At 40.9% G+C, this 26555-nt stretch overlaps 1 non-coding gene and 1 pseudogene across 1 annotated transcript; both read right to left on the bottom strand.

Moving 5' to 3' along the window:
• Positions 1-26154, bottom strand: LOC130021283 (synaptosomal-associated protein 23-like; annotated as a pseudogene).
• On the bottom strand, positions 8082-8188 carry LOC130021466 (U6 spliceosomal RNA). Its single transcript, XR_008792166.1, has one exon. It is a non-coding gene; the product is annotated as a U6 spliceosomal RNA (small nuclear RNA).
• Positions 26155-26555: the final 401 nt, after the last annotated feature.

Raw genomic sequence — 26555 nt, 5'->3', positions numbered from 1 at the left:
CTAGAGAAGCAAGTCAATGATTAAGAATACCATAGTGGCTTTAGTGGCCAATTGTTTTGGTCTGGCATTGGCAGAGGTTGGACAATCTTGGTTGGTTTTGGCATCTCTGTGATCCAGTCTACTTGTTGATTTTTAGTGTCAATGTCATTCTTTGTGTCCAGGACCATGCTTTATTTTATTTTATTTATTTTAGATTTCCTAGGATACTTCCCACTTGAGTTAGGCTCTCTGCCATTTCATCTTCTCTTACGTCATAAGATCCAACCATTTGTTGTGTCCACTGCTGGCTGCTCCGGTGTTTGCTTCCTGAGTCTGACTGTATTTTCCCTGGCTGCTTAGACACTGCCTTGCTAATATTATGCTGCCGTATAGACCTGACGGTAGACACAAAGTTCTTTGTCTGATTACATGGGAAGACACAAAGAACATTTACTGAGTTCTGCTAAAGTCTTCTCTGCCAATCTCATGTCTTCATTTGGTCCATGCTGCCTTCTACATGGTTTAGTTCCCCTTGTTCATCCGGACTAGTGAAAGTCTTGATTTATGTGTTCTGAGACTCAATGACTAAACCAAGAATTCTCCTTGTGTTTTGCAGAAATGCATTGGTGTACTGATTAGCTAGCCTCCCTCAGCTGAATTTCTTGAAGTTAGGTAATCAGGCTGAATTAAAAGTTTTGATGGGCACACACACAGAAATGTGGCTGACTATTCAGGCAATTCTCAGAGCTTCTCTCTGCTACTATAGCTCAGATAGCCCCAGACAAGACCTATTACTATGCCCTTCTTGTATCTTGGAATTTGAAGGAACTTGGGAATAAAATTAAATTTTCAGCAATATTAAAATTAAAGTGCAATATGACATTTAGAGCATATTGAAAAAAAAGTAAAAGAATCTTAGTTATAGTTAAGGCCTGTGTAGAAAAGAAGTGATAAAAACAGTGATATCAAGCTAGTTTCATTTTACAGATGTGGAAGTTGAGGCTCAGGAATACAACTGAAGGTCAGAGAGTAGCTCAGAGGACTGAGCATGTGCTTTACTTGTAGGAGGCCTGGATTCCATCCTCATGTGAATAGGAACAGCACTGGAAGCAATCCCAGAGTGCAAAGCCAGGAGTCGCCCCTAGAACTGCTGGTCTGGCCCCAGAATCACAAAAAGAAAAGGAAAAACAAACATAGCTGAGATCACTCCATTTATTAAAAAGAAAACAGTGTCCTTCAGGGTTTTACCTCCTACTTTGGACGTTCTTTCTTTCTTTCTTTTTTTTTTTTTTTTTGCAATTCTCAAGGGCTGCTCTTAGCTCAATGTTTGTTCTGAGCAGTGCCTAGAGAACCATTCAGTGCTAGAGATCCAACCATGGCCTCCTACTTGCAGAACATGCTTCTAATTCATTGAGCTGTTTCTCTGGCCCCTAGGCAGGCATTGTTTACCATCTGAATATATTTTCTGGATAGACATAGTCACAAAGGTCAAGTCACATAGTTACAGAGTTGGGAATGAATAGAGCTGACCCAGGACTCACAGGGACAGATGCTTTGGGTTGGGGAAAAGGGAAAGTGGGAGATATGTTTACATGAGAAGGATGAAATGCCAAATCTGGAAAGTCATACAGACAATTTTAGATTTGATGTGGTGGTAAGAATGACAAGAAATGGTCCTTAGAGGAATGGTAAACTATTTATTTGATTAATCAGGTTATAAAATACATCTTTTCCTTTCTACCCCATAGTTCTTTAGAATTAATTCTTTGTTTAACATGATCAGGTAGAGAAGTAATGTTTCCTCAGAATTTCAATGATGCTATGCTATGGTTTGTGTTGAAGCTAGGAATAAGACATTTAGATGAGTTCATTAAAAAAATTGCTGGAGGCTTAGGGCCACTCCAGACAGTGCTTTGAAATCTTCAAATTGTACCCGGCAGTGCACTGTGAAGCTTGTAATATGGGGGGGAGGTGTAACCCAGGGTCTTGTATATGAAAATAGTGTGTTCTATGATTTGAGTCTATCCTCAGTTCAAACACAAATATTTTAATGCAGCCTCACAATTAGGAATAAATAAATGTTGGTATCCAGGCATCAAATTTGAGTGAAATGAGCAAGTTGAATCTGACTCAAATTGAGAGATGCCATCACTCATGCATTCATCATAAATTAGGAGTTAAGCACTTAAGTTCTTTCAGGAACCAATACATAAATTATAAACCAGATTATGCATTTCCGTAAGTGCAGCAGCCATTGTTGCTGATTCATTTTCATTTCAAGTTTACAACAGAGAGAGAATGTTTGAGAGAGAGCATGTGTGAGAGCAAGAGAGAGACAGAGAGTGTGTGTATGCCCATAAGTACAATGCAAAACTGAGGATTAGTTGGTATATACAAAGATATTGTAGATACAAAGATATAATAATAGCAGTGGTTTTTCAGACTTCCAATATAGATTTACTTTTTACTATTTTTTGGTGTCTGTTTTGGGGCAATACCTGGTACTGCTCAGGACTTACTCCTGGCTGAGGCTGGTGAAGTAAACGCAGTACTGGATATTAAACCAGGATCAGTTATAAACCACCATGCCTCAGCCCCAATTTTTACTTTTTATTTACAAAAATTTTACATATTGTTTTTGTAAACAGTTTCAAATAGGAATGTTATGTATTCTATATGCATGCTAAAAAAGTATACATATTGTATATATTATGTATAATGCATACTATATTATGTATAATGCATACTATATTCTATATACTTTAAAATTGTCACCTTAAGTTCACCAATTTGAAAATCATCAAATTGAGCAAATAAATATTACAGTTGTTATGCATGTTGTTATAACGTGTTATACAGTTGCTATAACATGTTAGTAATGGGTGCTCCCTTTGGCTTAACTTTAAATTGTGCCCTAGTTTGGAAGTGATGAGTACTTTAGAAAGACTCTAAAAGCTTAAAAAACTTTTTTTTTATTAGTGAAACACCATGAGGTACAGTTGTAGATTTACAAATTTTTGTGCTTGGGTTTCGGTTATACAATGATCAAATACCCATCCCTCCACCAGTGCCCATTTTCCACCACCATGGATAATATCCCTCCCCCCCATCCCCTCCATCCCGTCCTGCCTCTGTGGCAGGGCATTCCCTTTTGTTCTCTCTCTCCTTTTGGGTGTTGTGGTCTGCAAAAGAGGCATTCAGTGGCAAACATGTTCAGTCCATAGTCTCCTTTCAATATGCACCTCCCCTCCTGGGAGGATCCTCCAAACACCCTTTATTTGGTGCTCCCTTCTCTATCTGAACTGCCCTTTCCTCTAGAATACCCGGCTGGCCTCTAAGCTATGGAGTAATCCTCCTGGTGTTGACCTCAGCTATTCTTGGGTATTAATCTCATATTTTGTTACTTTATATCTCCCAGATGAATGTAATCTTTCTATGTCTATCCCTCTCTTTCTGACTTATTTCGCTTAGCATGATACTTTCCATATTGTACCACTTGTATGTAAATTTCATGACTTCATCTTTTCTAAGAGCTACATAGTACTCCGTTGTGTAGATGTACCAAAGTTTCTTTAACCAGTCATCTGTTCTTGGGCACTCAGGTTTCTTCCAGTTTCTGGCTATTGAAAAGTGCTGCAATGAACAAACAAGTGCAGATGTCACTTCGACTATACATTTTTGCCTCTCTGGGATATATTCCCAGGAGTGGTATTGCTGGGTCAAATCGGAGCTCAATTTCTAATTTTTTGAGAAATGTCATACTGTAAAAACTTCTTTTTAACCAGAGGTTTGTGAGCCTTTATCATGTGGAGGTGATAAAATATATTCCAGATTCTAGATATGTATTTTGGTTCACTTAGAATTTTTTATTTCTGTTTTGGGTCACACCCAGCAATGCTCAGGGGTTACTCCTGGTTCTGCACCCAGGAATTACCTCTGGAAGTGCTGGTGGATCGTGTGGGGTACCAGGGATCAAATCCAGGTTGTCTGCATGCAAAGCAAACACCCTACCTGATGTAAAATTGCTCTGGCCCTAGTCATTTCAAATTTCTAAGGAATGACTTAAACCCATGATTCCAATTTTAGACATACTTCAATAAAGTACAAAGATTGCTTAGATTTTTAAAGTGTTTTTTTGATTAGTATAGTATGTCATTGGGGTGGGCTGGAGTGATAGAACAGCTGGTCAGGCGTTAGCCTTGCATGTGGCCGACATGGCCAACCCTAGTTCGATTCCTCCGCCCCTCTTGGAGAGCCTGGCAAGCTACTGAGAGTATCTCAGCCGCACGGCAAAGCCTGGCAAGCTACCTGTGACATATTTCATATGCCAAACACACTAACAAGTCTCAATGTTACTGGGCCTGCTCGAGTAAATTGATGAACAATGGGAGGACAGCGGCAGTGACAGTGATGTCATTGGGGTATTGGTGCTCAATTATAGGTCATTGTCTATAGAAACTCTTTTCTTCATAATCACTTGGTTGTTAATGCAAAGGACATATTACACTCCAAGAGTGCCTGCCTACATACTTTCTTCTCTTAGGCTTCTGGACAATATGGGGCAACAGTTATGAAAAAAGGATGTGTATAGGAACAGGGAATGTCTGTCGTTGAAATTAGGTATGCTACTGAAGATTCAAGGAGGTGACATCCCCAGGCCTTCATCCAGAGCACACAGAACATGTGCAACATAGTTTAGCTACATGGTCAGACGGGAACATTCCCAGCAAGGTCCATGCACGGCCTAGCTAGATGGTGAATACTGTTTTCCTCTTTTGTCAGTTGCTCATGTTTATGTCTGAAATAATTGGATATGCAGAGAGGAAAGTGTACTTAACAGCTCTTTGGGGGTGCATATGATGCTATGTTACTGATCTATTGGCTTCTATTAATAACTCTTTATGGTCAAGAAAGATTTTTTTACTTCATTTACTCAATTCAGCAAAGTATGTATGTATGTGTATGAATAGGTGAAATGTTGTTAGATTTTTGCAAAATGGTTACACAATATATGATCTGAAGAGAATCCAGAGCGATAGCACAGCGGTAGGGCATTTTTCTTGCATGCGGCCGGCCCGGCTGACCTGGGTTCAATTTCTCTGCCCCTCTCGGAGAGCCCAGCAAGCTACTGAGAGTATCTCACACGCACGGCAAAGCCTGGCAAGCTACTTGTGACGTATTCGATATGCCAAACACAGTAACAAGTCTCATAATGGAGATGTTACTGGGCCTGCTCGAGCAAATCAATGAACAATGGGAGGACTGCAATGCTACAGTGGTTACTCAAAATTTGTGTATTCAAAGAGGTAAATGAGGTTAAATACCCATCTTCCGGAATTGTCGTACCGTATTTGATAGGGTTCAAATATGGTAACACCTACAAGGGTGATTAGAGGTCGCCCCAAAAGCCTCTATCCCTCTCGGAAAGACTGGCAAGCTACCGAGAGTATTCTGCCCGCACGGAAGAGCCTGGCAAACTATCCGTTGTGTATTCGATATGCCAAAACCAGTAACTACAACTGGTCTCATTCACCTGATCCTGAAGGTTTCACTGACATGGCAGCACTGAGAAGGATGAGAAAGGAGAGGCCGACAAAATCTCAAGGCCGACCTAGGCTGCCACAAAGAAGGAAGACAAAAATGATCATCTGTACTTTCAATGCAAGTATGCTAGCATCAGATGCATCCATCGAGGACCTGATGGTACAAGCACGAATGATCAAGTACAACATCATTGGTCTGACCGAGACAAGAAGGCACGAATCTCACCATGCCGTTTTCGACACTGGAGAAGAATTGTTCCTCGGAACATGTGATAAAAGAGGTGTTGGAGGCATCGGTGTCCTTGTCAACACAAACTTGGCCAAGAGCATTGATTCATTCGAATGCCTAACAACCCGAATCGGACGTTTACATTTGAATAGATGTGGCTCACTGCCTGCAGTTTCTATCTTCGTTGTCTATGCACCGACATCTCAATATGATGAAAGAGAAATCGAGAAGTTCTACATGGAGCTAGAGAAGTTCTATAAAGAAGACCACACCTTCTACAAGATCATTGTGGGTGATTTTAATGCCAAGATAGGACTGAGAAGATCAGCTGAAGAACTTCACATCGGGACCCATGGCCTAGAATGGAATGAACAGGGTGAAAGACTGTCTGAGTTCATCATGTCCACCAAGACCATTCATGGTAACTCACAGTTCCAGAAGGCAGAATCTAAGCGATGGACATGGGAGTCTCCCGGTGGACGATTCCACAACGAAATAGACCACATCATATTCAATCGACGGTTTTGCCTGACTGATGTCGCTGTTGTCCCAAAATTTTGAACGGGATCGCACCACCGTCTCCTTCGTGCAAAATTCTACTTCTCAGAGCGGGGAGAAAGGACTGCAAAGTTCAAAAAGAGAACTCCCAGAATGACCACCAACTGGGAACTCTTTGGTACTATTGCAGCAACATGGGAAGATGCCATTGTTGACAACATTGACGAGGAATACGATCGACTGGTTCAGCACCTCCATGAATGTGCGAGGAACGCTAAGAGAGAGATAGCCACAAAAAATCGCCTATCTTCGAAAACTCTTGAGCTAATTTGCCAGCGTGGTTTGGCGCATGCCTCAGGCAACCGCAAGCTAACGTCCGAGCTCGTAAAGCAGTGCAGAGATGCGATCAAGGAAGACCTCAAAGAGAGAAGAGCAGAAGTACTGGTAGATGCGGCAGAAGCCGGGAAAAGTATTCGTAATGCCCGCCTGTCCTTCGCCAACTACAAGACCAAGATGACTGCCCTCCGACGTCCTGATGGATCCATCACATCCTCCAGAACGGCAATGGAGAAGATTATCCATGACTTCTACTCAAATCTCTTCGATAGCCATGTCCACTTGCCGACATACCAAATTCCACAGGATGGATATGTCGTTCCCAATGTTCTCCCTTCAGAATTCCAACACGCCATTTCGTCGGTAAAGAAACAAACAGCACCCGGTCCAGACAAGGTCAGACCTGAACACCTGAAGAACCTGCCGTCAGTACTCATCAATACACTGACTCGGCTCTTTACTCGCTACCTGTCTGAATGCAAGGTTCTGTCCCAATGGAAAACCAGCAGGACCGTACTACTGTTCAAGAAGGGAGACATCCATGACATTGGCAACTATCGCCCGATCTGCCTATTGTCTGTCATCTACAAGTTGTTCACTCGAGTCATCCTAAATAGCATTGGCAGAACACTAGATGAAGGACAACCATGCGAGCAAGCCGGGTTCTGCAAAGGATTCAGCACCATCGACCATATCCACACGATAACCAAGCTCATTGAGGTTTCTCGGGAGTTCAAGATGCCGCTCTGTTTAATGTTCATTGATTCAAAGAAGGCCTTTGATTCTGTTGAGATGGAAGCGGTCATCAAAGCCCTAGCCAATCAGGGCATTCAAGCCCAATACATCAGGATCCTCCGTGAGCTGTATTGCGGATTCACTACCAGGATCTCACCATTCTACAAAGAAGTGATCGTTGATGTCAAGAGAGGGGTGCGGCAGGGTGATACCATTTCACCGAAACTCTTCAGTGCCACCCTCGAGAACATCATGGGACGACTGGAATGGGAAGGAATGGGAGTGAAGATAGATAGTCGGCAACTACACCACCTCCGCTTTGCTGATGACATTGTTTTAATAACACCAAACATCAGCCAAGCGGCACAAATGCTGGCCGACTTTTTTTTTTTTTTTTAATAATTTATTTATTTATTGAATCACTGTGGGAAAAGTTACAGAGCTTTCGGGTTTAGGTCTCAGTCATGTAAATATCAAACACATTTCCCTTTACCAATACTTATTTTTAACTCCGAACCCCAATAGACCTCCACCTCCCACCCCTCCCAATTCTTGTGAGGCAGATGAGTTCTAGTTAATACTCTATCTACTTTGACTAGATAGATTGTTTCGATAGAAGATGCACAATTATTGTTTAGAGTTTACGACCCACCCCCCACAATCAGATATGCTGAAACAGCGTTGTGAAATGATTTGCTTTCTACAACTTGGTTTAGGAATAAAATGATGTCGCGCAGCCGCAATAGCGGCCGCGCGGTTTTAAAAATATGGAACGCTTCACGAATTTGCATGTCATCCTTGTGCAGGGGCCATGCTAATCTTCTCTGTATCGTTCCAATTTTAGTATATGTGCTGCCGAAGCAAGCACAATGCTGGCCGACTTTGACCGTGAGTGTGGAAAGGTCGGACTACAGCTGAATCTTACGAAGACAATGTTTATGAGAAACAGCCTTGTTCCTGATGCCCCATTCGCTCTCAACGTAATGACCATCTCCAAATGCAACAGCTATGTGTACCTAGGTCGAGAGGTCAACATGACAAATGACCTGGCACCCGAGCTGCACAAGAGGAAGAGAGCAGCTTGGAACGCCTTCAAGAACGTCGAAGAAATAGCTAAGAGGACAAAGAACCTCCGGCTCCGGGCACATCTCTTCCTGCATTAACATATGCCTCAGAGACCTGGGCCCTACGCAAACAAGATGAGAATGCTATTCAGGTCTCCAAAAGAAGAATAGAAAGAGCTATGCTTGGAATATCACGTTTCACTCAAAGGAGAGAAAGAATCTGGAGTTCTGACATCCGTCGACGATCAAGAATCAGGGACGCTGTCTCATTTGCCAAGGTGTCGAAAATCAGATGGGCTGGTCACGTAATGAGATTTCAAGACGACCGCTGGACTAGAGCTGTTATGGACTGGATTCCACGGGATGTCAAAAAACCGCGTGGCTGCCCACCTACCAGATGGTCAGACTTCTTCGTCAAGATCATGAACGATCGGTTTGAGGCCCTTCATGTTCCCGGAGCGAACAGATGCCATTGGGCTACACTAGCACACGACAGGGACAAATGGAGACGTTACTGGCGCCCGCTCGAGCAAATCGACGACTAACGGGAAGTTAAGTGATTAAGTGATTAAGTGAAATGAGGTTATTTAGAGTCTTCATTCACATTAAGGTTTCCATTCTAAGATGAGATAAAAATAGTATAATGACACAGTATATATGTCCATGAACTTGACATTAATTTCTTTGACACCATCCTACTGATTTTCACATTCAGGCTGTTTTTCTTTTAAAATTTTGTTATTTCTTTATTATTTCTTTATTCAAGGGGCCTCCCAGTGAGTGCTCAGGAGGTCTAGGGATTCTTTGTGGTAATTCTTGGCCAACCAGGTTGGTGGTTCAAGCCCAACTAAGTTTAGAGACCCCAGAGTCAGGTCCAAGGTATTGATAGGAGGCCTCTAGGCTTGCACCAAGAAAAGCTTGGGGGATCATATGTCCTGGGATTGGATTGGAGTCAGTTGCATGTGAGGCATGTACATTATCTTTTCACTCCCCAAAGGATGTTTTTCTTGCCAAGCCACCTCCAAACCTCACTCTATTACATTTTTTTGACTCATGTTCATTTATAGCATTGTGACTTTTGTGCTTTGACAGTGTTACTTGTTCAAGAGCTCATTCCACTTCAGAACTTTTTTCTACTTTCTTCTTTATTGTAAACTCATCACAAGGCAGGTGGTTGTAAAACTGAGTAGATGTTTCATGTGGTGTCTTTGAATGCAACAGCAGCCCTTTGACGTAGGTGCTGTTATAATCCCGTTTTGCAGGTAAGGCCAATTCACACTACACAGCCTGTTTAGAGGAGGACTAGACTTTAAATTTTTGCTTCTCTGGTGACAAAGTTGTCCTTGTTAACCTCTGAACTCTTCTGCCTCTTGTAGATATTTAAGTATAGGGAAACTTTGGAACACGAGCATGCCTGTAAATGGAGACTATGCTATAAAAGAAAAGTAAGTTGTAGAAAATGGGAGGTATTTGACTAGAAAAGATTTATTTTTGTTTGGTGGATGGGGAGGGGCGGTTGGACCACACGCAGCAATGCTCAGGGGTTACTCCTGCTCCACATTCAGGAATCTCTCCTGGTGGTGCTTAATCAAACCAATGTTGGTTACATGTGAGGCAAGTACCCTGTCTGCTGAATTTATTATCCAGCCCCTAGAAAAGAATCTTAAAGCTCTTAAAACTCATGGTGATCAAACTCTTCATTACACAGATGAAAAACATAAAATAGTTAAAAACATTAAATATCTGTGCTAGGTAACACGCAATAGGTTGTTATTTGAAAGTGTGTTAGATCCCAGGTTCCCAAATTAGGGCTATATACCATTTCTATCGGTGCAGAAGACAGGGTCAAGTGTAGGTGCAGAAGACAGGGTCAAGTGTTGGGGACCTAATAGGCAAGTTGCTTTGACTCCAGTTTTATATTGAAAACACCAAGGAAGTAAACTAGGAAAAAGCTAGAATAAATATTGTCAGTGGAAGTTTATGAACTTCCATGAACATTCATGAATCTGCTTACACCATAAAGATCCTGTGTTGTAGCAACAGAATTAGCTGGCCTTTGCCGTTCAGGCTTCAGGTTCCTCTTGCTTTGATCCTGCATGGCTGGAGAATGTTAGCTATATCTTTGTCTCATGGAAGCCTGTGGGACGTCTCAAGCACTCTGCACTTCTTTTTTTTTTTGGGGTCACACCCGGTGATGCACAGGAGTTACTCCTGGTTCATGCACTCAGGAATGACTTCTGGCGGTGCTCAGGGGACCGTATGGGATGATAGGACTCGAACCTAGGTCAGCTGCATGCAAGGCAAATGCCCTACCTGCTGTGCTATTGCTCCAGCCCACACTCTGCACTTCTTATAACTTAAAACATAGTTCCTAGTCTACTGCCAATTACCTCTCCAATTTTTTGTTTTGTTTTGGTTTTGGGCCACACCCAGGAGTGCTCAGGTTTTACTCCTGGCTCTTCACTCAGCTGTCACTCCTGGTCGTGAGTGATTGGGGGACCATAAGGATCCCAGGGATGGCACCTGAGATGGCAGTGTGCAAGGCAAATGACTTACCTGCTGTACTATTACTCTAGCTTGTCCCTCCAATTTTACCCGCTAGGAAATAAAAACACAGAGGTTACATAATTTGCCATTTTTGGGTAAGAAGAAGAGTTAGCTAAGATATAATAAAGAGGAAGTGAAGGAGGTATGTTGGTCTGTATAAGAGTTAAATTTGGAATATATGTCTTGTATAGGTCTCTGGTGACATTAACTTGTCAATTTATATAAATTGATGTATTTCTTGTCCTTAAAAGTTCCTAAGTGGTCACCTATCTTCAGAACTTCCCTGGATTTCAAACAATGCCTGCAGAGCTTTTTCTAATTTTGAACTTCCAGGTCTTGGCTGGAATTGACTTCACCTTGAAGTAGAGGGAAGTTGTGACTCTTTGAGACTGCTTCCTTAGGGTATCTGGTTCATTAGGGTATCTGGATAACTGGCTTTATCTGTGCCAGACCCAGAACACAGGAAGGATTAGAAAAAATAGCTCATGGCTCAGCTTCCTATGATGACGTTTGTTTATATAAATACAAATGATGTAAACTGCTTTTATTTTTCTCTTCTATTTCTCCTCAAGGTTATCCACCATGTCCAAAACTTGACCCCTAATGCTGGCATTTTCAGACTTAAAAAGTATTATTTGCTACCATTTCCCCATAGATGTTGGCTCCCCATTCATTTCCATATGGTCGATGTGTAGAAACAGATGGCTAAGAGTCAAATGGTTGCTTCCCTGTAATTATTCTGCATGTGTTAAGGAAGAGGAAGTCTATATTAAGGTAGTTTCCCTGAAGTTGTAACTAGCGGGAAATTCTCTTTCACTTTTGCTTTTTCCTATTCTTCTAACAATACCAGGAAATTATTTGGAATCTGTTTCTGTGTAACTCAAAATTATTAACAGGTGTCATTCAACTTTTCACCTAAATCCCTGGACAGAGCAGGCAGCAGATTTAGTCTGTAAATAGAAAATTAGGATTTCCAGGGTTAAAGTGAAGTTTCCATCCAAGTGTGTGTGTGTGTGTGTGTGTGTGTGTGTGTGTGTGTGTGTGTGAGAGAGAGAGAGAGAGAGAGAGAGAGAGAGAGAATTAGAGACCTCATGCATTCCACTTAAGTTTTTCTGTAGCTTGATTTTATAGGGCTAGTGGCTTTAAAGGATTAGTTTATTCTCCAAGACAAACCTACCTTCTAAGTGACTATTGTTCTTCATACTCCTGTAATGAAAATGAAATAGTAATACACTATTAAGTTCTACACTTATTCTGCTTGCTGAGAAATAGAAATAAAATTAGGAATCTAAGACACAATATTCTAATACTTTACCTTGAAACACAATGTTTTAGAGTCCCTTACCTAGAAATCAAATGAAAAGCAGATCATTGTGGCTGAGGCTTTTGATTTGAACAACATGATTTGCTTGTTAATCATGACCTTTCTAAAAGGAAGAGCTGTGTTCAGACTCTGTGTTCAGCTCAATTAGATTGGGATGATTTGAGTAAATGAAAGTTGTATAGACACTAATCATGATTGTGGTGGCAATGGACTCATAATTCTCAGAGTTGAGTGCTTTGAACATTTTAGTAAGCTACTGTGCAAAAAAGTGCTGTGAGACAAATAGATAAATGGGTTAGTTCTATGTTGTCTCTGTAAAGGAGTTTATGGTAATATGAGGGATGGCTATTTTCTACTAAGAGAAAGAATAATATGTTTTGTTAATTTATTCTCTTATGACTTTAATCTCACAAATTATTATCACTTCCTTATTTAAAAAATGGCCTAATATCTTGGTAAACTTATTTAATTTAATTTAATTTATTTTTTGCTTTTTGGGTTACACCTGGCAATGCACAGGGGTTACTCTTGGCTTTGCACTCAGGAATTACCCCTGGCAGTGCTCAGGGGACCATATGGGATGCTGGGAATCGAACCTGGGTCTGCTGCATGCAAAGCAAATGCTCTACCCGCTGTGCTATCTCTCCAGCCCCAATCTTGGTAAACTTCTTTACTGAGATATATTTGGCAGAAATTCAGCTCTCTTTACATTTGGGGGAGGTTTTCTTTTCTGTTTTGTATTTTCAGTCACACCTGGGAGTGCTCAGGGCTTACTCTTGGCTCTGTGCTCAGGAGATGTTGGAGATTGAATCTGGATCAGCAGGATGCAAGTCAAGTTTTACCTACTATACTATTTGACCCCACTCTTTAACATTTTTTCCTTTCCTAGTTGATCATACTAATGTTTTCAACTACATTCTCCTAATAGACCATAATAGTCCTGAGTCTGAAAAAATATTTTTAATGATAAAATAAGAAATTTTTACAAAATTCTATTCATTCAATATTATTGAGCATATTACTTTATATATTGTTTTCAAGCTTAACAACTATCTTTACATCCCATGGGCCCAGCCAGGGGTGATCCCTGAGCACAGAGCCAGGAGAAAGCTCTAGTGTGCTCCCCAAACCAAAACCAAACCGAAAGGAAAAATTACCTTCACATAAATACTCAAGTAGTCAGGGCAGGGATCCTCTTTCTGTCTATTCTCAAGGTAAATCTGAGTACAATGAACAACATCAACATCTAGTGTACAGACTGTATTTGAAATGAATACATTTTCTATTCTATTCTTGCTTTTTAATTTTGTTCAGGTTATCATTGATTTATATAAAATCTTACATAGATCCAATAATCAAAATTGATTCTAGCAGAATTTTTGTGGCTGAAAGGAAGGCATAATTTTTTTTTCTTTTTGGGTCACACCTAGTGATGCTCAGGGGGATTACTTCTGGCTTTGCACTCAGGAATCACTTCTGGTGGTGCTCAGGGAACCATATGAGATGCTGGAAATCGAACCCGGGTTGGCCGTGTGCAAGGCAAACGCCCTACCCGCTGTGCTATTGTCCAGCCACAGGAAGGCATAGTTTTGAGGCTCCCACTGCCACCTTTCATAACACTTATCGTTTGTAGCAGACAAAAAATTTTTTCATCGAAGATACATAATCACGGTCTGAGGAAGAGAATGAGATATTATAAAGGCAGAGAAGTGCTTTTTGTCCATAGATGAAGTAAATGGAGCTCAGTGATTTGAAATAAAAGAGGAAGTTCATTTGGTCACTCAAATCAGACTCTAGGGCAGAGATTTCCCCTTTAGAACTGGAGCCAGAGCTAGAATAAGGGAGCAAGAGGTAGGTTTCTTCAATAGTTTGGAAGGAAGACAATTTGCCAGGGAGAGTCAATTTGCCAGGGAGTTGAAACTTACCACAAAAATAAAAGAACTGGAAAAAGTGCTATATCCTAGAACTTGTGTCTGAGTTCTTTCTTGAAACACTCTCAGATTTGGCTAGAAGAAATATTTTAACAAGACGGGCATGAGAGGTTACCATTTTAACAAGACGGGCATGAGAGCTTACCATTAGTGTTCTGGGAAACTGCAAAGAAATGGTTCTTGAAGCATTATGGCTAAAAGGTTGGACAATCTTCTCCCTCAAGTTCAGATTTCCTGACTGAAAAATGGAGAAGAGTGCATTCTTTCAAATAAAATTTGAATAATTATTTAAGGAATCTCATTTTGAAAGGGAAATAGTTAGACTCTACAGGATTCAAAAGTCAGAGTCCAAAGTTAGACTACAGAATTTAGATTTTCTCATTATGAATCAGGAATTGATAACATTCCCTTTTAAAAAATTAGGGTGTGATCGCTTGTATCACTTGTCATCCATTGATCGTTGATTTACTCGAGCGGGTGCCAGTAACGTCCAATGACCTCTGCTTGCTCCAGGAACATGAAGAGCCTCAAACCATTTGTTTAGGGTTTTGACGAAGAAGTCTGAACATCTTGTAGGTGGGCGGCCAGGCAATCTTTTGACATCCTGTGGAATCCAGTCAATAACAATTCTAGTCCAGCGATTGTCTCTAAATCTCATCATGTGTCCAGTCCATCTGATTTTCCACAACGTTGGCAAAGAAGACAGCGTCCCTGATTCTTGATCATCAGTGGAGGTCAGAACTCCAGATTTCTTCTCTCACTTGAGTAAAATGTGATATTCCAAGCATAGTTCTTTCAAGAGGGCCCAGGTCTCTGAAGCATATGTTAGTAGCAGGAAGAATGGTGGAGTAGAAGAGATGTCCCTGGAGCCAGAGGTTCTTCCTCCTCTAGCTATTTCTTTGACGCTCTTGAAGGCATGCCATGTTGCTCTCTCCCTCTTGCGCAGTTCAGGCGCCAAGTCGTTCTTCATATTGATTTCTCCACCCAGATACACATAGCTGCTGCATTTGGAGATGTTCGTTCCATTGAGAGCAAATGGACCATCAGGGTCTAGTTCATTTTTCATGAACATTGTCTTGGTGAGATTCAGTTGCAGTTCGACCTTTCCAGACTCACGGTTGAAGACAGCCAGCATTTGTGCCACTTAGCTAATGTTTGGTGTTATTGGAACGATTTCATCAGTGAAGCGGGGGTGGTGTAGTCGCTGACCGTCTATCTTTACTCTCATTTCTTCCCATTCCAGTCATCACATGACAGTCTCGAGGGTGGCACTGAAGAGTTTCGGTCAAATGGAATCACCCTGCCAAAACTTGAACCCATAGTTAGATTATTGTGTATTGTTTCTTTACTATATATCTGTACATATATATCTCAATTTAGTTTTAGAATATGATATAGTAATTATATTGGTAAACAAATTTCTGGGGGATTTTCAATATTAATTTCACCAAAAAATAGCTTTTACAGAACCTAGTCCAAATTTTAGACCATTTAAAGAAGTTTAGAGTTGGCTTCAGTGTGTAAAATTCTATTAAGTAAAGTAAAGTAAAGTAAAGGCCCTCCCGTTGATCATCGATTTGCTCGAGTGGGCTCAGTAACGTCTCCATTGGAGACTTTGTTGTTACTGTGTTTGGCATATCGAATACGTCACGGGGAGCTTGCCAGGCTCTGCCCTGAGGGTGAGATACTCTCGGTAGCTTGCCGGCTCTCCGAGAGAGGTGGAGGAATCGAACTCGGGTCAGCCATGTTGGCTGCATTTAACCAATCACTTATCACTTAATCACTTAACTTCCTGTTAGTCGTCGATTTGCTCGAGTGGGCGCCAGTAACGTCTTCATTTGTCCCTGTCGCGTGCTAGTGTAGCCCAATGGCATCTGTTCGCTCCGGGAACATGAAGGGCCTCAAACCGATCGTTCATGATCTTGACGAAGAAGTCTGACCATCTGGAAGGTGGGCGGCCACGCGGTCTCTTGACATCCCGTGGAATCCAGTCAGTAACAGCTCTAGTCCAGCGGTCGTCTTTAAATCTCATTACGTGACCAGCCCATCTGATTTTCGACACCTTGGCAAATGAGACAGCATCCGTGATTCTTGATCGTCGATGGATGTCAGAACTCCGGATTCTTTCTCTCATTTGAGTGAAACGTGATATTCCAAGCATAGCTCTTTCTATTCTTCTTTTGGAGACCTGAATGGCGTTCTCATCTTGTTTGCGTAGGGCCCAGGTCTCTGAGGCATATGTTAATGCAGGAAGAACAGTGGAATCAAAGAGATGTGCCCGGAGCCGGAGGTTCTTCGTCCTCTTAGCTATTTCTTCGACGTTCTTGAAGGCGTTCCAAGCCGCTCTCTTCCTCCTGCGCAGCTCGGGTGCCAGGTCATTTGTCATGTTGACCTCTCGACCTAGGTACACATAGCTGTTGCATTTGGAGATGGTCGTTCCATTGAGAGCGAATGGGGCGTCAGGAACAAGGCTGTTTCTCATAAACATTGTCTTCGTAAGATTCAGCTGTAGTCCGACCTTTCCACACTCACGGTCAAAGTCGGCCAGCATTTGTGCCGCTTGGCTGATGTTTGGTGTTATTAAAACAATGTCATCAGCAAAGCGGAGGTGGTGTAGTTGCCGACCATCTATCTTCACTCCCATTCCTTCCCATTCCAGTCGTCCCATGATGTTCTCGAGGGTGGCACTGAAGAGTTTCGGTGAAATGGTATCACCCTGCCGCACCCCTCTCTTGACATCAACGATCACTTCTTTGTAGAATGTGAGATCCTGGTAGTGAATCCGCAATACAGCTCACGGAGGATCCTGATGTATTGGGCTTGAATGCCCTGATTGGCTAGGGCTTCAATGACCGCTTCCGTCTCAACAGAATCAAAGGCCTTCTTTAAATCAATGAACGTTAAGCAGAGCGGCATCTTGAACTCCCTAGAAACCTCAATGAGCATTTAACCAATATTAATTTGTAATTGCTGTTTCTGTTAGAGTCATGTTTTTCAAACACTTATATTAAGAAATAAATTTGAAGGCACAACAAGCAAAAACATATATAAATAAATAGCATTGAAAAGGCAATCTAGAGAATGGAAAATTATATTCATATTTATACTATGCACATGGGATTAATATAAAAATATTGAAAATGACTTATTATAACTCAAAACAAAAAATACTATTAATAATCTCATTACAAAATGGACAGAAGATAGAGATAGATCTTTCTTTTGCCAAAGAAGACATATAACTGGTCAGCAGGTACTTTCAAAGGTGTGAGCAGCTCTAATCAGGGGAAAGAAAACCAAACCCACAATGAGCTATTGCCTCATCCTTGTTAGAATTAGATAAGGCAGAACAGATAAGGGATAACAAGAGTTGGTGGGGATATGTAACAGAGAAAAGCTTTGATATTGTTGACAGGGATGTAAATTCGCGCAAGGAAAACTGCAGAGATGCCTCTAAAATTCGAGACATTTGCTACCATGTGATTAACTTATGGGTGTTAAGTAAAGGGTATCAAAATACTAGAGGACTGGACAGATAGTACATGGCAGAAGACTCTTGTCTGGCACAGAGCAAACCCCAGTTCACTCTCTAGTACTGCATATGGTCTCTTGAGCACTTCCAAGAGTGAACTCTGAGCACAGAGCCACAAGTAAGCTCTGAACACTGCTGGATGCAACTCCAAAAATCAAACCAAACGAATTAGTCAACCAACCAATCAAACAAAAACACACTGAAGTATTCAGAGAGATATCTCAATGCACCTTGCGTGTGGAATGCACTGGTTTGACCCCTGAACACAGAACTGGGAGTAGCTCTAAGCACTGTTGGATAAGATTCCCCCCCAAAAGACCACTTGAAGATCAGAGTATTCCTGAACACTGTCCACAGTCTGCTGTGAAATCAATTCATTCACCAGCCCTGCTCCACTGAATCCTGACAAATTCTCCCAGGAGATGCACGCCCAGCAGCTGAAACTTATGAAATTACTGGCATCTGCTGCTGAAAACCCCGGAGCGCCCTCGGGAGGCAGGCCGACCGAATACCCACCAAACTAAGGCTCTGGAAGCAGCACCCATCCCCACCACTACAGCTATGCCAAGGCTCAACTGAATTTGCTGCCTCATGAATATTCTCTGTAGAGACACCAAGCTTTGAGTAATTTCAGGTACTGGTGCCCAGGCTGAGAACTCTGGTGTTTTTTCCCTGGAGTCAGGTTGGATAGGTCCTCCCCACTCCAATACTTCCTGAAACCCAGCAGCTCCACACATCACCCACGCTTAGATTATTGTGTATTTTTTTTACTATATATCTATACATATTTATATCTCAATTTATTTTTAAAATTAAGTGATTATTATTATTATTAATTATTATTATTATTATTTTGTCTTTTGGGCCACATACAGCCTTGTTCAGGGATTACTTCTGGCTCTGCACTCAGGAATTACCCCTGGCAGTGCTCAGGGAATCATTTAGGATGCCGAGGATCAAACCTGGGTCAGTTGTGTGGAAGGCAAATGTCCTATCTGCTATACTATCTCTCCGATCCCTAAATGTCTATATTTTTTGTTTATTCTATTTTCTTTAAAAAGTGGGTTTCTAGCCGTGGTACAGCGGTTAGGGCATCTGCCTTGCATGTAGTCAACCCAGGTTTGATTCCTGGCATCCTATATGGTTCCTTGAACAATCCAGGAGTGATTCCTGGGCATAGAATCAAAAGCACGCCCTGAGTACCACCCAAAACAACACAATGTCAAGCAAACAAAGTCCTCCTGTTGTTCATGGATTTGCTCGAGCGGGCTCAGTAACATCTCCATTGTGAGACTTCTTGTTACTGTGTTTGGCATATCGAATACATCATGGGTAGCTTGCCAGGCTCTGCCGTGCAGGCAAGATACTCTTGGTAGCTTGCCGGGCTCTCCGAGAGGGGCGGAGGAATCGAACTCGGGTCGGCCATGTTGGCTGCATGCAAGGCAAACGCCCTACCGCTGTGCTATCGCTCCAGCCCATTGGAGTTTACCATAAGATGAAAACCAAAGCAAAGAAGCAAATAAGAACCCCTCCAAACCAAAGTCTTAGATAAAGGAGCAAACGAAAAAGGATTGGTGGGTAAACTGGGTCAGCTGTGTGATGAAAACTAGACAGTTAGTGGTGAACTTAATTTAGTACATATAGATGTTAATTTATAATACTATATACCAGAAACCTATGTAATAATATAAAACAATGTTTCTTCAATAAAAACATTATTTTCTCACAATACAAGTCTCTTTCTTGGGTGACGACTACAAACTATGGATTTTTAAGGTTATTTTATTTAATCATACAGTCACTCAAGTGACAAGTCTTCGTCATTTCCAGTTCAGGAGAAGGAAGCTGAGGAGGCCTGAGATGCTTCTGAAGATCTGGCCAAAAACCACACAGCTGGTCTGGGAACACTTTGTGCTCCCTTTACCACCGCATGGGGAATTTCTGTTTGAGTTGAGAAAAGGGACCTTTAAAAAAAGAAAAAAGAATCTGATATATTTATGTAAATTAAATTTTTCAGCCTCATTTTCTTAAAAATCATATATTTTTAACTTTTTTTTGTGGAATAATACCTGAGCAAGTCCCTGTTTTCTCTTTTCCTCTTACTCAGTTACCTGAAGAAACTTGAGTAAGTTGCTTTTTTAAAACTTCTGTCTCTCTTGGTGTAAAATGGAGACAGTAACACTGATCTCTTAAGGCCATTGTAGAAGGTAAAGGGAGTCAGTGTGTATAAAAGTCAGAATTCCAGAAATTATCACTGCTCTGTTCAAAGAATGTTTTTTCACGTGTGAACATACAATAGGGATGAAGCATTTTCCATTTCTTCTTGTATTTAACCTCTATAACCTGTGGAGCTAAGGTATACTATTGACCTGAGAAAATTATTTTCATTTCCTTTCTGTTATGTGAGTAGGGAAATAAATTTAGAAAAATTGAAGAATCATGAAGATGACTGTATTGAAATATATTCAATATGGTCTATTGAAAATATGTCCTGTTCCCTCCTAATCTGGTTCAATTAAAAAGGAAACTTTTGCTATCATTAAGTGTTAAAAGCAAAACTAGAATTTCAAAATATTAGTATATTAATAACAAATGTATCTGAATTAAAGTAATATTTGTGTTGAGTAGAGCATTTAGTAGTTGCTAAATTATTCTTACCTCATATTTTAATTTTTTTAATAAGGAGGGCAGTCTGGAAAATTCTCATATTAAATAATTACAAGTTTAAAGTGGAATGTTCAATTGAATATTCAAATATTTTATTTAAAATATTAAATATTAATTGTTTTTGGTTTTTGGACTACACCCTACAGTGCTCAATGCTCACTCCTGGCTCTGTGCTCAGGGATCACTCTGGTGGTGCTCAGGGCACCATATGGAGTTATGGGGTTTGAATCTAGGCTGACTGGAGACAAGACAAGCACTTTACCTGAAGTACTATCTTTGGGCCCCAGACCTGTGTATTTTAGTGCTATATATAAAATGTTAAGTTTAGAACATCCTATTACTTAATTCTGGCAGAGTCTCCTGCCCCTGCACCTAGCTGTCTTCACCGGGGCCCCTCAGAGGGGGCTGGGTTGAGTTTCTCTCCCTGCCCCAAGCAGATCCCCCAGCAGCTGAAGAACTTGGGAACCCAGCCACAGCCATGCTCAAGGCCACTCTCCACATGCTCTGACAAACCTCACGCATGGAAGCACCAGCAGAGGAACCCAGATGTGTGGGGCCCGGGGCTGAGATCTCCAAGACTGCTCTGATAGGGACTGGGCCTCCTCACCCAGATTCCCCATTTTCCAGTAGCTAGGCAGTCACACCCACAAAATTCCCCTGGTGCCATGTAATCCCATCAACTGCAAGATCCAGAGACTATAAAACAAAACTCCCAGGCGCTTATAGTCTAGTTCTCCCTCTTGGAGAACCCGGCAAGCTACTGAGAGTATCCTACCCGCAGAGCCTGGCAAGTTCCCCATGGATTATTTGATATCCAAAAACAGTAACAACAATGGGTCTCATTCCCCTGACCCTGAAAGAGCTCCCAATGAGGCACTGTTGGGAAGGACGAGTAAAGAGAGGCTGCTAAAATCTCAGGGCTAGGACAAACAGAGATGTTACTGGTGCCTGTTCGAGCAAATCAATGAAGAATGGGATGACAGTGATACAATGATTACTTACTTCTAAATTCTTAAAAGATTTAGTGAAATTCCAATAAATTGTTTATAATTCCTGCATAAAAGTCATATAGGAAGCCTATTCATAGAAATAGATCTTTCCATTGGTGTATTTGTAACTTAAAAGCCTCTGTGAATTGCATAACCTCCACTTAGGATTCTCTTTTTGCGGAGGGACAGATGGTGGTTCTTAGGGACTACTCTTAGTTCAAGTGCTGGGGGACCTTGTGATGCCAGAGATTGAACCAGGGCCTCCTGTTTTCGAAACGTGCTCTCTAACCTGTAGAGCCATCTCTCTGGCTCCAGAAAGGCATTTTGATTCAACCAGCACTTATTACAAAACATTATACATGTTGTAAAAGAAATATAGCCAACCACTTAGTCTCTGGGCAGAGCAGTAATGTTGGGAAGGAAAGAGGGACAGAAAGCCACCATTGCACATCATTTGCTGGGAGAGGGAAAATCTGGGTTTTGTGTTGGACAATTATGGCAACAGCTCTTCCTCAACTCTGCTAGGTATTCAGGGTGTGACCCCTGTTAGCCTCATTCTTCCAGATGGGCCATCCCTCCTCAAGGTATTTTCTTTCAGTGAATCAGGTTTATAAGAAAGGTATTCTCTCTCTCTCTCTCTCTCAATTTTTCTTCATATCCAATCAGAGCTTTATTTTACGATAGCCATTCATTTGATGCCTTGCATGTGGCCTTGATTGTGCAAACTTTGAGCTATTTTATTATTATGTACTTCCCTTTTACTTTCTCTTTGAAATGAATAAAGGCACAGAATGTACAAAGGATTGTAGGGAGCAAAAATGGGAAGTGAAATTCATACTTGGTAAATAAGAGTAGAGCCTCTATTCCCAACACGGAACTTCTGAGTCTTCCTTGGGCAGACATGAGAAAGGTCTAGATGGTTTTTTGGTTTGTTTGGTGGTCATACCCAACAGTATTCGGGGGCTATTTCTGGCTTTGTTCTCAAGGATCACTCCTCACATGCTCAAGAGACCATATGCGTTGTCTGGACACACGTATTCAGAGGGTAAGATTTCCTGTAGGAGGGCAGTAAAATAATCCAAAGATAGCTCAGAGAAGTTTTTTGATAATCATCATTTTCTTTCTTCCAGATCCATTCAGAGACTGTTAAAAGAGTTTAGGGGTATCCCCAGGACACAGTTGAAATCAACACAAAGCTCTCATTTGGAACATTGAAGCTTTGATGCCAATTAAAAACTATTTATTATGACAGAAATGCATAAATCTTAGGGAGGAGGAAAAGATCAGAGATTTAATTTAATTAATTTATTTTTAATTAATTTTTTTCTTCAGAGAGATCTTATAAGTTTGATATTTGAAATATGAACAAACTGCATTAATGCATCCATGAATTTTTCAGGGAAAGTAGTTGCTGGATGTAAGCCTAAAATTCTAACAGTGAGTTTAAGGTTCTCAAGTGATAAAACCATTACATAGGAAGGAGATAGAATGGAAAATGTTTAATGATTTTATGATTTTTGTGGTTGAAATTACAAAGTTAAAATATTTAAAGGTTAGAAAAATTCAGCTGTGTGTTTAGTTGGCAATGTATTGCAAATTGTTGCTCAAATGAATTGACTTTGGTTGGTTATACCTAAACAAAGAGCTTCTGAATAGATCTAGTTTCTGGTTTTCTAAAGAATCACAAAACAATTAATGAGCTTAACTTGTTTATATCAATATTGCTTAATGTTAATAGGAATGGTTACTGTTTTCCTTCTTAGGATTACTAAATTTTCTCTTTTATAAAATTGGGAATTCCTACTTAACCTTGAGCAGAGGGTACCTAAAATGTTCTCAAGTTTACTTTTGTTTTTGTTTTGGAGCTATGGGTGATGCTCAGGCATTAATACTGATTCTGCACTCAGGAATTACTCTGGGTGGTGCCCAAGGGGTCAGATGGATGCTGGGGATCTACCCAGATCAGCAGCATACAAGGCAAGCTGTGACGATCATTCCAGCACCTGAAGATTATATTTCTAACTTCAAAGCAAAGTACAATTGGTCATGTTTTCTTTCTAATGGCATTTCTAAAAAACCTTATGTGAGAAGAGACAAGGCTACAGAAATTATTTTCCAGAAACAACAGATGTTGACCACCTGTCTGATTTAAGAGCTCTAATCTTGTAGTTAGGTAAATATCTTGATTAAATCACATGGTATTTCTGCATCATTAGAACCGGTCCAAAGCTGGCACTTTTCAGAAGGCCGAGCCTGTGTTAGTTTATGCAGCATTTGCTCACATACATTTAGGCATTCACCGAGAAGAATCACTATATAGTTTTGCAAATTTAAATTCCACTCTGCTGTTTATCAACAGAGTGATCTTACTACTCTCATTTAGGATAATATGTTGATTTAAAGAATCTATTTTAGCTATTAATTGTTACACAGCACATAGGACACTTGGCACATAAGGAGCACTCAGGATGGTAATAACGGCCAGTTAATCTTCCCTTTTATTATAAAATTAAAGTGATTTATAAACTACATATCATTTTATCTATGACTTAAAATAGCTACAGGGATTTATTTCTTAATCTATTTATTTACTCAACCATTTATTTTAATATCTAATTTAAATTATATTAATATAAAAATGAATTACAAATCCAAGGAGTTCACATCCAATGAATGAGTCAAATTAATAATGATATTTAATAATTGTCTTTTGACTGAGCTGCGAATATCTGTTTTCCATTTTAGGTACATCATCTCTTATTTAATTACATGGTCATTTTACCAGGGGTTTCTTAATATCTGCTGAACACCAGAGCTACTTGAGGAATTTTCTACAATGTTACAGTGCTACTTATGCCTGGGCCCTATCCAGATCAATTATGTCAGAATATCTAAGTGTGACTGTGTTAACAAAACTTGCAGCCACTATCAAAGTTGGTTAGAGGCAAGCCAAACTCAGCCTTTTGCCATTATTCTCTGCAATTAGCCTTTTGTTCTTTTTCAGTTGAATGTGTGCATTCTTTCTGTCAGTGCCCCTCAGACCTTCAGGGTTTACTTCTGGCTCTGTGCTCAGGAATCATTTCTGGTGGGGCTCAGGGGACAAAATGTAGTGACAGTGTTATAGTCCAGGTCAGCTGAATAAAGGCAAGAAGTACACTACCTGCTCTACTAGGTCCTGGCACCTAAATATGTTTAATTTTTGGTTTTTATTTTTAGTCTACACCTGGAAGTGCTCAGGAATTATTTCTGGCTATCTACTTAGGGGTTGTTCCTGACAGGGATTGACCATATGTAGTGCTGGGAATCACACCTTGGTTGGGCATATATAAGGCAAGGAACTCAACTGCCGTACTATATCTCTGATTCTCTCTTTTTACCTCAATTTTGTTAAGAGGTTTCTGTCGGGTGGGTATGGGAGATATCCGGTAATGCCCAGGGCTTATTCTTGGCTTTGTGCTCAGAGATCACTCAGGGCTCACTCCGTGGACAGCCTTACCTGTTGTACTATTGAATTGACCCCAGTTGAGAAGTTTTTAAAATCATAACTAGCCACTTAATCCTATTTAAAAGCTGTATCTGTTGATATGGTCATCTATTTTTGTTTTGCCTTCTGTTGATATGGTATATTGTATTACATTGATTCATATATTGAACCATCCTTGCATCCCTGGAATAAATACCACTTGATCATGATGCACAATATTTTAAGTATATTGTTGAATTCAGTTTGCTTAGATTTTGTTAAGGATCTTTGCATCTATTTTAATCATGGATTTTGAACTGCAATTTTATTTTAGTTGAATTTTATTTTGTGTAGGGATCATACCCACAATTTACATAACGTTATGAACTGAACTGAGAGCCTCACACATGCTAGGATTATGCTCTACCACTTATGTCAGCTCCCTGGCCCTATCATTTTCTTTCTTGGGGGGTGGTCTTGAAGTTAATTGGGTAAAATTCCTTACATAAGAGTTTAACTATCTTAAGTGAGAGCAAACAATAAAATTTTTGTATCTATGCCTTATATATGCATATATATGTGTGTATGTATGTGTATCTATGTTTTATATATGCATCCTAAATTTTTATTTATGATGACATGATTTCTGATATATATATATATATATTATTGTTGTGTTTTTTAATTGAAGGTCCCTTAGTGCTCCAGGAGTGGAGAGGTCAAGGGGAGGGATGAGGTGCGCAGAGGGGGTCAGCACACACACAACGTTCCATTACACACAGAACTAAACAGACAAGCACAGAGTCACTATTGTGGTTAGAGTTGGCAGCATGGGAAAGGGGAAGCAGGTGGAGAGGTGGGGTGTCGTTAAAAAATACAGGTCCCCCAAAATTGGGGTGCTTGGTGGGAGAACTTGATCTGTTTCAACCCAAGAGAAATCAGAAGATCAAAAACCAGTTTGGGAAGGCCAGAACCGTCGAGGATGGAGGGAAGAGGAAGGTCTGGGAGATGGGGAGCTGTTTCGCAAATGGGTGAAGGGTTTGCTCTCCCTTTGCTGGGATCCCCCCAGCCCCTCAGGTCTGGCAGAAAGGGGACAGCCTGCAATCCTCTGAGACAGGTTGGGCTGCCAGATGCTCCAGGCAGGGGGCTGAAGGGGGCTCACAATGGCTTGCCCTCCAGGGAGATGACAGTGCTACCCCCCAGCTTCTCTGCGAGAGTGCAGCGGTCCTTGACCTCCTTGTAGCAGTTTGCTTGTAATTTGCACTTGATTCCCGTTAGCTTCTTCTTGATGGCATCCTTGGAGCTGGTGTAAATCATTTTACTCTTAAGGGGCTCAGACTCAGGGGACCAGAAGATGAACACCAGGTCTTCGTTCTTGCTCTCCTTGATCTTGTAGGCAGTGTCATAGAGGGCTTAGTGGCAGTTGTTGTCTGGCAGCATCTTGACAAAGGTGACGTCTGACACGGTCTGACATAAAATAGAAAACTGATCATTGATTATTGAATGATAAAAAATAAAGTTGTAAGAGAAATCAAAGTATTTTCAAATGATCAATGAAAAGCATGAACATTACTCAGTCAAAACAGATAATACAGAATTGTGCTTTCTTAGGGGCCGGAGAAATATTCCAGTGGGGCGGGCATTTGCCTTGAATGCAGCCAATCTGGGTTTCATCTCTGGCATTCCATATAGCCCCCCAAACACTGCCAGAAGTAATT

This window comes from Sorex fumeus, unplaced genomic scaffold (assembly GCF_029834395.1).
Source record: "Sorex fumeus unplaced genomic scaffold, SorFum_2.1 ptg000015l, whole genome shotgun sequence".
Classification (NCBI taxonomy): Eukaryota; Metazoa; Chordata; class Mammalia; order Eulipotyphla; family Soricidae; genus Sorex; species Sorex fumeus.
This window is presented reverse-complemented; position numbering and strand designations above follow the sequence as displayed.